Source organism: Haplochromis burtoni, unplaced genomic scaffold, assembly GCF_018398535.1.
Source record: "Haplochromis burtoni strain Fernald_Lab_line unplaced genomic scaffold, NCSU_Asbu1 Contig_53, whole genome shotgun sequence".
Taxonomy (NCBI): Eukaryota; Metazoa; Chordata; class Actinopteri; order Cichliformes; family Cichlidae; genus Haplochromis; species Haplochromis burtoni.
The window spans coordinates 2,587,688-2,602,034 of NW_024582414.1; positions in this window are offsets into that span (position 1 = coordinate 2,587,688).

The following is a 14,347-nucleotide window of genomic DNA, read 5'->3' on the forward strand; positions in this document are numbered from 1 at the left end:
ATATCTATATCTATATCTATATCTATATATATATATATATATATATATATAAACAGTGTTGGGACTAACGCGTTATTAAGTAACGCGTTACAGTAACTACGTTATTATTGTGGTAACGAGCACGGTAACTAGTTATTATGCCAAAATCAGGAACGCGTTACTCGTTACTGGGATTTAGATAGGGTCGTTACTCGTTACTTCGTGTGGTGGCTATCGCGGAGCTTCCACAGATTCAGTAACATTAGCAAGTGGTGGAGGCCAGCAGGTGGATGAAGGAAAAGGGACGCAGAAGGAAAAGAGACCCGAGGCGGCCGCCGGTCCAAGTAGTGAACTGAACTTCAGGTAAGATAGCTGTAATGACGCTGCACGAAGAGGAGCGGCAACGGAGAATAATATTGACCGTCTTATTGAGCGGCTGAAAACAGGAAACCAGTCTAGTGTCCCGTAAATTCAGCTTACAAGTGGGTGGAAAGGCTCAACAGCTGAGAGTTTATTCTGTGTGCTTTTGCTGCAGCAGCTGCCTCTCTTCTCTCTAATCCCTCCGCCCCTCCCTCTCGCCGTTTCTGCTCTTCAAGTCATCGAAACGCTCGATATCACGTGCCATCAAGCCCGACTCGATCGGCCCTTCTCTTGTTTGTTTATCCGCTCACTTTTGCCCGCACCGAACAAAAAGACGCGAAACCCATCGCGTGGAATGTCGCCGCGCCTAATACAACCAGCAGCACACAAACCAGCGGATGTCGCGCTAAACAACAGCAGCACGTTTAAGCTTGATCAGCTGTTGTTAGAATTTATTTAATATTAATTTCTAGTATCAGCTGATGTTTGCTGGAGCCACAGCTGTAAAGCTGCTGGTCATGATATGGTTTGGATATGTGGTGAGAGGGAAACATGAAGATGAAACCAGGAGATGTCCTTACTGAATCATCAGAGCTGAACAGGTGATGGAGAAACAGGTTTACCTTTTAGGTGACATGAATGAGTTGAAGGGAAGTTATGAACTGTTTCTGAGAGACAAATAACCCCAGGATCCTTTTTTAGGTAGCTGACAGCTGGTAACTGTGCAGGGGCGGGTCTAGCAAAGTGTTGCCAGGGGGGCATGTAGGGCATTAACAGGGAGAGGGGGGCACAAAGAAATACTTTTCTTTCTTATTCTCATTTAAAATGTCTCGCTTTTAAAAAATAATTATCTGAATCTTACAACAAACGATTGATAGATTGATGCATATATACCATCAGAACAGTGAACATCACTGTCACAACAGCGTTTGTTTTCATTCAAAGGCTTTATGATTTTTCCTATAATGGTGGGCCGGTCTCTAGTCAAAATGCCCGGGACGATTTTTTTGTCCCAGTCCAGCCCTGTATGCAGCTCATCTGCAGTCTGGTGTTACCTACATCTTCCTATTCAGAAGGCAGAATTTCCGAGTTCTGAGTACAATCGAAAGCACCACGACTGCAGTTTTTGTGTTGATGTAAAAGGCGCACATGACGCTGTGACGTAGGCTAGAATCATGGCAGCAGTCAACGACGGTCCAGGCGTGGGATTTCTCTCGTGGAAATATGCACATTATCTTTTCCTTTCTATTGGTAGGTGGCACAGTGCACTGTGGCAAGTAAGCAAGCTAGAAGACTGGCAAAGTTATGGAAGAAACACATTAACAAGAGAATTCTGAGTAAAACCAAAGTTACTTTCCCTAGTAACTAGTTACTTTGAAAGTAACGAGTAACTTGAAGTAACTGAGTTACTTTTGAGAGAAGTAACTAGTAATGTAACTAAGTTACTATTTTAAAGTAACTTACCCAACACTGCTAATTACCCTAACTTGCATGTCTTTGAGAGAAGACACTAGTAATGTAACTAACGTCTACTCATTTTTTTAAAAGCTAACTTACCCACACACGGTATACTATCATATATAATATGGAACGCACACACAAACCAGTGACGGCCGGCCACTACTGTACAGCGAACACATCTCGTGTCCGAGATCATAGCACCCTGGAAGATCCCCGATCCGTCGTCCAAAATGGGAAGACTTGCCCCCAAGCGCCGTCGGGTGGCGAAGACGATACAGACGGACAAAATCCCGGGCTTGGGTGGCCTCCCGTTACCAACCGGACCCCATAGCAGTCGCGTCGGAGCACAAACAGATCCAAGAAGACCCGGCCTCCGGGTAGCGTGATCCGATTACCTCCGACACGCGTGACCTTGCCGCCAAAAGTATTTCACATGACACCAGCAATACCAAGGCGAAGAAGAAACACCGAGAGCGTCGAGAAACAATACAAAAGCTCAGACAAGAGCTCGACACCGCAGGCATGTGCGAGAGGCAACGGTGAGTCTTCTAAACACTTCCGGAGTATCTTCTGTCCAGAAGCACCGCAGTCCTCGCCGGGCAACCAGCTAACGCATACGCTGCGCTAATACTCTCTTTTCTTTATATATATATACACATATATATACTGTAGTTAATTTGAATATTTGCCTCTTGTGATGCTAGATGCTGATATACAGTACTGATGATGTTACAGTGTGGAATTTTAAAGTGATGCAGTGCTGCTCATTGTCCAGTGGAATTCAATATTCAAGCTTCAGGGAGTACAAGAGAAAGACTGACTGCAGCATCGTTACTGAAAAACAGACAAATTGCAAACTTTATGCTTGTGTGTTCCCGGTGAACATACTGATATTTATAAGCAGAGATGCGCAGTAAAGCGTTACACGTAACGCATTACTGTGATCTGATTACTTTTTGTAAGTAACGAGTAATGTATTACTATTGCAAAAAAAGTAATTAGATAACTGTTACTTTCCTGTAAGCATGTTGCGTTACTGTGTTACTAAACCGTTGTGATTTTGTGTAGATCACCAATGGATAATATGGAGTCTGGGAGAAAGTACTAACATGCAGCATTTAAAGGGTGAAAGTCCTTTCAAGTTTTATTCTGTAAAAAGTGACTAAAACATGCTGTACACTCTGCGTGGGAAGAACACTTCTTTTTACAGCTAAAAATTAAACTTCAAATCCGAGCAACTAGCAAGCCGCCACAAATTCACAGAGAAAACCTTGGATCTAAGTAACTAAGTAACTAATTACTTTTGAAAATAAGTAATCAGTAAAGTAATGGGATTGCTTTTTTGGAGACATAATGAATAATCTGTAACTAATTACTTTTTTTAAAGTAACTTGACCAACACTGTTTATAAGCCAATTTCTGATTGTAGAAAGCCCTGGAAACAGCTGAGTATGTCACATTTAACCTACCAAAAGTTTGTTTTTTTTATAAATACATTTCTTTATTTTTGGTTAATCGCTTACATCGCCACACTTTTCAGGTTTTCATGTGAGTGACACTAAAAGATTATGCAATAGCATCACTTAAACTGGACTGCTTCTAGAATTACCAGCTATCTCTGTTTCAACTTTTAGATGTTTTCTCTTGTTTATTTGAATATGTTTAGGTTATCAGTTTTATACTGTGCTTAATCTTGTTTTTATGACACCACGTGTCATAAAAACAAGATATAGTTGTTGTTGTTTTTTAACGAACAAATATTTTAAATAATCTCTCAAAAATGTGTTTAAAACTGAAAAACTGTTGAACTCACTCATTGGTTTGGCCTCTACCATTCGAGTTACGTATGTTGTTTTATTGCTCACTTGGGTTTACTTAGTATGTCAGTATCATAAAAGTGTAAGAAACACCACAAAGTATAGTATGATACAGATCACAGCTGGAACTGACATTTTTAAGACCTCATTTTCGTTTCCAGTTGTCTAACTCTAGATCCCAAGCCAGTGTTTGAAACGTACTTGTGTACTGTATGAAGGTGACGGCTGTTGGACTGCAAGGCCACTGGGTCTATCTGATAATTGACTGTCAAATAAAGGGCTGTTCCTCTCTGGAGTCCTCTCTGACACCCACATCAATCTGTCTTCACTTAGAGAAGGCCTAGCCCAGCCCTTCACCCCCCCATCTGCGCTCCCTTCAAACTACCCCATTCACCACTTCATCCCCTGCACCCCTCCTCCTTCCCTCTACACCCAATTATCTATCCATCTATCCATCTATCTATTGGCCCTGACCATTTATCCTTCAGCTTCTCTCCCTCCTTTGCTCTATCCCATCAACAGCACTTCTCTTGACATGCTAACAGCTGTTTGACAGTAATGGCTCTAAAAGCAGAGCAGGGTGCCAGTCGATGTGTGCGCGGCTTGGTCTGCCTTTGTGTGTGTGCATGACATAGCTGAGAGGCCTTGAGGCCTCAAGAGGCTTGCGCACACTGCCATCAACAGCAGCGATTGGCATATACGCACATCCAGAAGCCTGTATGCTCACAAATACAGGTTCCAATCAATAATAGGTGTAGAGGTCTATTAAACCTCAGGGCTGACATTCCAAGTACTAGTTCATACCTGAAATGATGAAGTATATAATCTAATATCAAAAGTAGACAAAACTGCACCATCAACATGTTTTGCTGAAGTATCAGTGTAATCGCACACAGATGAAGAATTAAAGCTGTAAAGTAAAAGCAGCTTATGTTGAACACTTCATTGTGAAATACTTTTTTTCTGTTTAATTGTGTTTGTATTACATTATGCTCACACATGTGTATCGAACTTCTTGTGAGCGTGTGCATGTATGCTAACCTCCAGTCATTTGTCCTCCTGGGTTTCCCCCCTCCCCCTGGGTTTTTTATTGTGATGCTGTCAGCTTGCTGTTTGATGAATGGCAGGCAATTACACAAGGCCACATCTTCTGGCTCATAATCGGCACCATTAGTTATAGATCCACACTCAGACACAAACACCAGCGCACGCTGCTGCTTATCCACCGGGCATCTTTAAAGGCAGCACACACACAGAGCCATGTCTTTGTTGACACCTTCTATTTTCAGCATTCATTCTCACTCTGTGCATGATTTAGTTTGGTGACACCACTTTCCCTCCAAGATGAGAAAAGTATTAAGTACTAATTTTTCTGTTTCTATAGCTGGTGTCCATCAAATATTTGGTGCATTACTTAAAATAGTTAAAAAGAAAAAAGAAAATTACATATATAAAGATCTACTTTTGCTCTTTGCACTACTTTTAATAATATCGAATAAAGTCTATGCTTCCTCTGAGCTGTGTAAAAAATTAGATATGTACGTGTGTGTCCATAAAAACTGAATTTTGTATTTCTGATAACATCCCTCTAAGATGATACAGGAAACAAGATTATGATATGAAAAAAGAATCACTAACAGTTGTTTAATACAAGGGAGACAAAACACCAGCATCAGCAAGCTCATATAATCTGAATTTATTCAAACACAGGAATGTGAACATTGGAGAGTCCACTCACGGCAATTTCTCAGAACATTAGATCCTGTTTTACAATTCCCTGCTAAAAATAATAATTAAGAAAACAGTCACAAAATTTTAATTAAAAAACTAGCCAAGGATATGTATACATTATTTCTTTACAAAAACATATATTTTTCAGTGTCCACACATTTGGTAAAAAGAAGGAATATTCATTCTTTCTTAGTCTTGATTTCTGTTTGAGTTTTTGTGATGTAACTTTGTGCAATAGTAAAATATGATGCTTCACAGCTAAACATATTAACCAAAGTATCCATTGTGTAGCATTAGTTAATCCATTTTTGCAATATTAAAATGCAAAAATTGAGCATAGTGAAATATTTGGTTATTTATTATTTATGTTTATTATTGTGTATTTGTTGAGGTTTTAGCCTCAATTCTATTGTGTCATATACAAGCAACAAAATTACTTAAAGAATTAGCCCATTTGTGTTTTTGTAAAATCTTATGAAATGCATAAGATGAACAGTTTAACGTAATATTTCTATGTAAACTTACCAGCTTCATTATATAAGAATTACTTTTAGAAAGTGTTGGTGTAAAGTCAGTAACAGCTACCAAGCACCTCTGCTCATAATGTTATTCCTGTTAACATTTTCTTTATTATTGATTATTTCTGTATTATTTTAGCCTTTTTTAATTTGAAAAACTCCCTTCATCATCTTTATGGTCTTCACCTGTATCTTGTTTCCAAAACTCGACTTCCCTGATTACCCTTTGTGTTTTCCATACTCCCTGTTCTTTCGAATGTGCTTGAGAAGGTTGTGGCAGCACAGTTAATTGATTACTTAGAGACTAACCAACTGCTTCATCCAATGCAGTTTGGTTTTAGACCAAAATTTTCCACAGAAATGGCAAATTGCTATTTTGTTGAAAATATTAAGTGTAATTTGGATAATGGTAATGTTGTGGGTGCAGTGTTCCTTGACCTAAAAAAGGCTTTTGACACTGTCAGCCATGACATACTTCTTTCCAAGTTGATAAAATTTGACTTTTCAAAGCAAGCAGTTGATTGGTTTGAGTCCTGTCTTCACAAAAGAGAGCAGTGTGTGAGGGTTGATAAAGAAAAGTCATCCATGTTGGAAAATAGAATCGGTATTCCCAAGGATCTGTTCTTGGCCCATTGCTGTTTAGTTTGTTTATAGATGATTTGCCTGCCAGTTGTCCAAAAGCTAGCTGCCAGCTTTATGCAGATGATGCAGTTATACACATACCAACTAAGTCACTTGGCGAAGCAGCAGACACCTTAACGGTACATCTAAATGATGTCCAACAATGGCTGAAACATAATCATCTTGTATTGAATTTTAAAAAAAAAACGGTTTCTATGTGTTTTTCTATTAGGAAACGAAGTTTATCTGATGATTTTAAAATCAAGTTAAGGAACAAAGAAATAAAGGAGGTCAAAGATTTTGAGTTTTTTGGAATAATTTTAGATTCACATCTTAAATTTGACAAGCATGTAAAGAAGATTTCTAAGACGGTCAAGGCTAATCTGAATTGTTTTAAGCACTATATACCCACTTCAGCAGCTCAGATATTTATGCATTCTATGATATTCTCTCATTTTTCATATTGTATGATAGTTTGGACCCAAGCAGCACCATCAGCAATTCAGTCTGTGGTCCTTATATAACCAATCTTTAAAAATAATGGATAAAAAATCTGTTCGGTGGCACCACTGTCACATTTTGAAGAAATATAATCTACTTAGTTTTAAGAGTTTTAATCATTTGTGTTTTCATAAATTAGTCTTTAAATGTATAAATAGGATGGCCCCAGAGTGTCTCAATAGATACACCCAGAGACAAGATAGTATTCGTATTACTAGGAGCATGGTGAACGGCAACTGCAAGATATTATATTGCAGATCTACATTTGGTCAGTCAGCTTTTTCCATAAAGGCTTGCCATCTGTGGAACACACTTCCAACCGAAATCAAATTGATTACAGACATCAGATCCTTTATATTGAAGGTTAAAATTTGGGAAGGGAAATCAGAAATGTAGTCATTTTAACTAATGATTTTTAATTTTATTTTATTGTCTATTAATTGCAGTTGTATTTATGATGTAATTTGGTTTTATGAAAATGTATGTTTTTGTAAAATAATCAAAATAAATCAATTTATCAAAATGAATCAAAATAGATACATTTTGTAAAATGTATCTATTTTGATTGTAAGCCCAACAAGGGACAATTGTTGAAAATTAGCAATAGCTATAAACGTATGTGCGTTACATCAGTTTCATGTTTTGTACTTGGGCTATGTTAAACTGCATTGTCCCTTTTAAATAAATAGATTAAAATTAAATAGTCCTTCTGTTTAACTGTTGATATTGTGTCTGCTCATCCACTGTGTGCGCCTTGTTTTCCTGATTCCAGGTCCGGATTTGGATTTCTGTTTTTTTGTTTGTTTGTTTGTTTGTTTTAAACACTGAATAAAGGTTTTTTTTGTTATTCATCCCACCTTTGAGTCCTGCACTTTCCTCCTTTAATCCACTAATCAAGGCAGCAGAAAACATGCGATCACTTCTTGCTTGTACTTGCAATGACTGCCTGAAAAGGGTAAAGAACTGGATTACATAGGTGTTAAGAAAACACTCAACATTAACTAAATTTATTTTTTGGCCAGCAGAAAAAAGGTTTGAAAAGACAAATGACACATGCAATACTTTTAAACTAACTTGGCTCCATAAATAGTTATGGAGCAACTTTATTCTTTATTAGAAGACAGGTTTGCTGCCTCCTGATGGATATAAGCTTAGTGTTTACTTTAAGCTCTGATATGGTCACTATTGTGCTTCCTGAATATGGCCTTTGCTAAACCAATCTTGTAAGCTGAATATATAGGATAAATACATTCCTATACATAAAGTTGGTCGTGGCTATATTTAGTCATATTAGACTCAAATGTAGTATGGGGCTATCATTTAAAAAATACTTGTCAAACACTTTTGTTTCATTTCTGTGATTAACAGCAAACTATATGTGAAAGTATGTTAAGTTGTTTGAAAAATATTTTTAAAACAATCCATACAAGCACGTGTAGAGACAGAAAACAGAAATTACATATGTGAAAAGAAGAAATGTCGATCATAATATTTCCGCTTCTGAGCTCTAATTTTAACCTGTTCCTCTTCTGTCCCTCTGCTCCTTATCAGCACAAGACAACACATGGGGCTGAAACCTGCCCTACGGACTCTAACAAGGAGCTTTAACAGCTTGGCTCTCGTTTGTTCCTCTCCGTCCACTAATGCAGCTCTTAACACTCCCATCACCCTTCGCTATAAACCTCATTAGCTTATCAGGACAAGACAAAAGGGAATATTAACACTGCCTACTGTACTCAAGGGCCAAGCTCAGGTGTCACATCTAGATAGCAGGTATTACTATGCAAGTCTCCCCATCCTGGTCCACTGATACAACTTTCTAAGCTTCTCATTGCCTTATCCTCTTAAGACAATACCCCCATGATTCCTTCTCTTCTACCTGACAGCCTGTATTTACTGAGATATTCACTGGTCATCCATTACAAGTGGCACCTGAAACTGAAATACAACCACAAAACTTCACCTTAACCCCTCAGTATCCCTATTACCTTATCTTGGGAAGACAAAGAGGTAGCTTTAGTTAGCTCAAGGTCTGACTGCCTGACTTTGCTAGCTTTTGGATTAGCTATGCGACTAACGCGACTCCTGCAGGCCAAGGTGAGGGCTGTCTTAATGCAGCAGCTTTGGGGCAGAAAGCTGCCTAATTTCTGCTTCTATCACCACTAGCAGGGCTCCAGGAAGCTCCCCGAGAGCTACACGAAGCAGCAGTTAAGACAAAGTAGCACAAGGTTAATCCCAGCGGTGGAGAAGTCAGAAGGTATTAGAAGATATTTAAATGAAGGGAACAGTACACACCTGTACAAAACTTTAGTGAGGGAGGATATGATTTTTTTTCCCTGCAGCAGGTTTTCAAAGTACTATTATGCAAAGACATAAAATTTGGTAAAAGTGCAGCATATTCTTGAAAGTAATTAGACTGTATTTACAGGAATGTGGCAGTGGAGATATGATGCTTTGTATAAAGACAGTCAAGAGAAACAAGGCTAGCAAAAGTTACAAGAAAATCACATTTCGATGATGGCTGTCTTCTCTAGCGTACTTTGGTTCAGATTTTAACCCAACAGAGACACCACATAGTCCATACAGCTACATTTACACAGTTTTACACAGATTAGACTCTATACATCTACTCACACTAGTTGTTTGATTTTAAAAAGCAAGCCAAAAGTTTCTCACATTAGGGAACAAGTAGAGTGACTCAAAATACAAGCTATAGAGTCCGAGTCTCAGGTAATCTTTTTACTTCTACCCCTTTCATAGAAGCACTTTACATAATGGCAATAGCTGCAAAACGTAACAGTTTATAAGAGAGGATTTAAAACATCACGCCAACTCCATCATTAAAATCATTAAAAATCTAAAGGAATCAGTTCATTGTATTGCCTTTGATCTTGCCTGAATTCAGGTTTGGTAACACACTTTTAAAAAAAACGCTGAAACCACTAATGTTCACAGAATTTTGTTCAACCAAGAAACACATGGCAATGACTGGCACACAACCAAACACATGTACCCAACATTAAATATGGCTCCTTTGATTGATTGTACAACATGCTCTGCACACAGCCCTCCACTGCAACACACACACACACACACACACACACACACACACACACACACACACACACACACACTCCTCACAAGAAAGGGAATCCGAGTTCATAGGTTAAGTATAGAAGCTGTCCAAATCAGCAGGTCAGCTGACAGACAGAGGAAATGACGGGCTTAATGACTAGCTGCTGCTGCTAATGACTCACAGCTAGCTGGGTGGAAAAAGTGTGTGACTGACAGACACGCATAGACACACATGCATGCAGGTGCAGTCTCACTCACACCCTCAACCTCTCCCGCTCGATCAGCTGTAATTGGCAGTGAGACCTCGCCATCCAGTCGTGAGCGGCGCAGGCCCCGCCCACTACTTTAACAGCCCATTAGCAGTTATTAGAGGGTCCTCAGGGAGCTGCACGGGTCACAACACACTGCCAACCTAAAGGAGATTAATAACCCATGAGATTTAATAGAGGCGATGCTTCTGCGGTCAAATTGAAAATAACAGATGGAAGAGGTGAAAAGATAACAAGGAGCAACTGGAATCACAGATGAAACAATTATTTCATACGATTCATGTTTACAGGCACCATAAAACATTTATGGAGTTATAAAGATTCATAAAAGGTTATAAAAATTATGCTTGGGCTCAAAAAACTGTAAACCCAGTGGACCTGTTAGAGTTATAGGAAGAAGTCAGCTGGTAACGTAATCCAGCAACATGCTGTCAACGTCAAGCATCTTCATAACAGCATTTTATTGATGGCTGCAATCCACTTGGGGAGCACTCATCATTTACTATGACTTTTAAGGAACGCAGCTACTGTTTACAGATTGTGTTTCAGCTGTTTTGCCTGTCATGATTAGTCCAAATGCTACTACTGTTGTGCTGCTAACAGATGGATGCGAAGTTCTGATCAAGTTAGATTTTCCTCCCTATAATTACCATTTCTACTGAGTTTCTCTGTATTCCTTTTGATATAGGAATTACACACACACACACACACACACACACACGCACATGCATATATACATACACATATATATTCATTACCTCTTATGCAGAAGCTTCAGAGAGGAGACTAATGCACAATCAGTGTTGGGGAGTAACGGAATACATGTACCGCCGTTACGTATTTAAAATACAAAATATGAGTAACTGTATTCCGTTACAGTTACCGTTTAAAAAGGTGGTATTCAGAATACAGTTACTTTGTTGAAATAAATGGATTACACTGCGGTACTTTCCTGTTTCATTTTGTCGCGGGTCAGGACTGTTTGGGTTTTGTTTGACAGCTACGTTCTGTTGTTCCAGGCGGCAGCGTTACGGTTGCCATGGTTACAGGGCGACGCTCTCTCTCTCTCTCTCTGCGACTGTGTGTTTCCTGGGTGAGAGAGCGCCTTTTCGTTGTTGTTGTTGTTGTGCTAAGCTAACAGGCAGAATGCTACAAGCATAGCTCTAAAGAATGTAGCATCATGGGCAGTGTAGTCCGTGTTGCAGGGAGAATGGACTGCCATACACGTTATGGGTCTGTGAGCGCGAGGAGGGAGAAAAAGGGGAGTGGAAAGGTACGAGTTGTCATCGAGGAAAAACGGGAGCTGGAAGCATGTAAATATAATAATAACCACTGCAGCCAAGAAGAGTGCCTGACGAGCCCAGTTGTAAGTAAGCTATTAAGACTCGACTGTACACCGTGTTCGTGTTTTCCTCCGAAAACAATAAGTTCCGTTGGAGCAGCCTTTCAACGCCTCTCTCTGTCTCTCGCAAGAAAAGTTGACCCACACAACAAAGTAAAGCTATTTTTCGGCTACGAGCCGACAGGGACCCCGCCGTATTAGTCAGAGGTCCCTTTACTACAGTTCGGAGTCGCGGACCTTCAGTAATAGTAATAAATCACACAGCAATAGTACATTCATGTTGTTGTAAAAAGCATGATAATATATTAAGTAATCCAAAGTATTCAGAATACGTTACTGTCATTGAGTAACGTAACGGAATACGTTACAGAATACATTTTGGGGCATGTATTCTGTATTCTGTAATGGAATACATTTTAAAAGTAACCTTCCCAACACTGTGCACAATACCCAAAACCCTCTTGCATCTCGACACTAAATCCATCCAGCAAACTAATGTCTCTTTTAAACAACTTAATCCAGAGCTGTGCATCACAAGCAGTGTAGAGGAAATTGCTGTTTTACATAAGGTGCTCATATCAGTTGCAAGATGGATAAAAATAAAAAATCATGCAAAATGAAAAAGAAAAATTATCTTTTGAACCTTTTTTGTTGTTTTTCTCTACTGTTTTAGTAAAGTCAAATGTTTTGTTTATTTGTATGAAATCTAAAAAAACAGTTTGACTGCATGGCGAAAAGGTATGCTTATCTTCCTCTGCACTCACCCACCCCACCAACCCCTCGCCCCCGCATCCTCGCACCTGTGCTGGGGAGCCAGGGGCTCAGAGATGTGTCGGTAACAATCAAAGCGCTGATGCATGCCATGTGACTAAGTGACTGTAACCCTCCAGGCAGTCTGGGACTCTGCCTGTTAGCGTGTGGCAACACCAAGATAGGTCATTACCCATTCTGTGCCAATTGAATTTTAACCAGCGTATTTGTTCCAGTGCAAATTCTGACATTTCAATATGCCAACAGAGAAATCAGCTCATTTGAATGTGGCTCGCTTGTTTATTGTTTCCTGAATAAAAAAACGAGGAGGAGGAGAAATAACAGCATGAAACTTCTGTAACAGGGTGACTGACTCAGGTAAATCAGCATTAACCAAATTAAATTTTAACTATCGCACATATTCTAATTTAACATTCAGAATGGCAAAACTCCTTAGGACAATAAGCCATACACTTAATTATAAATGATTTTACATTTTGTCTGCACTTACAAGCTTTATAAAGCAACAGTAGTTTTGACAATTTTGATCTTTTTTTAGGCGAAAGCACAAAACAAAACTTCCCTTTGCAGTCTTGCAAGCAAAGATTTGATGTTTCACTCAGTTTTACCTTGCAGTTGATTGAATTTCAACTGGCAACACAACACATCTAAAATGCCCTTGCTTTTAAGACACTCAGGTGTTTCTTTACACTACTGTGCTCTCTAGACAGGTCAATGTATTGTTCAGCTGATACAGGAGTGTACAAACAAATGCTTGGGATATTTTAAAAAGGTGTCAACACATAGATTGTCTAGCAAAGCAGCTCTAACATCATTCTTAACAATACCCTCTGCTCTCTGTGCATCAATACTTACAGTATCAATCAGTCCTGTAAGGTTACGTATGTATGGGTGTATGCACATAGGTGTATACATAATGATTCTATTGGCTGATCAGTCTATAATGGCCTCAGATACCCAATATCAGTCGGTCTCACAGTAAGTGGAGTCTGTGTCTGAACCTTGTTGAGTCTTTAAGTTTAAGTTTAATGTTTTCTCTGTGTCTATCAACCACCCAAAGACATGCGTGTTTTATCTTAACTGCAGATGCTAAGGGTGGTGGTGTGGATTTGACACAGGTAAAGTGCTTCAAGTGCATTTAATAAAGCGCTATTTAAATGTAAACCACTTTGCATCATCAGTAACACTGTTAAATGGCATAGATACATTTCAATCCATTTCTTCTAAAACAACAGGAGCACCTGCGAATAACAGTTTAATGGAATATCATTCTGTGCTTTAATACAGATGTGGCAGGAAACTGCTTAATATATTAATAAACTGCTTAACTGCTCAATGTATCGATAGACAATAACAAATGAAGTTGGTTCACATATTTGATAAACATGACAACTAACCTCCAGCCTCCCACTTGCACATTCCACCACTGCTGCTTCGTATATATGGTCATTCTGCATTGCACGGCTTAGCTTTCATTTATAAACCTGAACCTACACTTAGATGAGTAACACACAAACACTTTGTACTCATGACACCAACTAAAGACAAATCCTGGTGCCGATACATATAAAAAAAAACTAAATAATATTGCAAAATCTTCTACAAAATAAGAGATGTTGGGAGAAGTTTGCAGATCCTAAACGTTTCTTTATCTAACACGTAAATACACACACACTGGACTCACATGTGTGTTCAAACTGCTGGTCAGCTTCTACGAAATAACCAACCAATGGCTGTCAAGTAAAAGGTATATAAAAAAATGTCTCTGAACTACAGTGGAGTACAAGTATGAAATAATGTGAAAAAATAGCATTCGACTTTTAAATAAGGTCAGTGTACCTAAGAGTAAGACAGCAAACACATGTGCAAAAATGTATAATTCTCACTCATGTTTTATTGTGT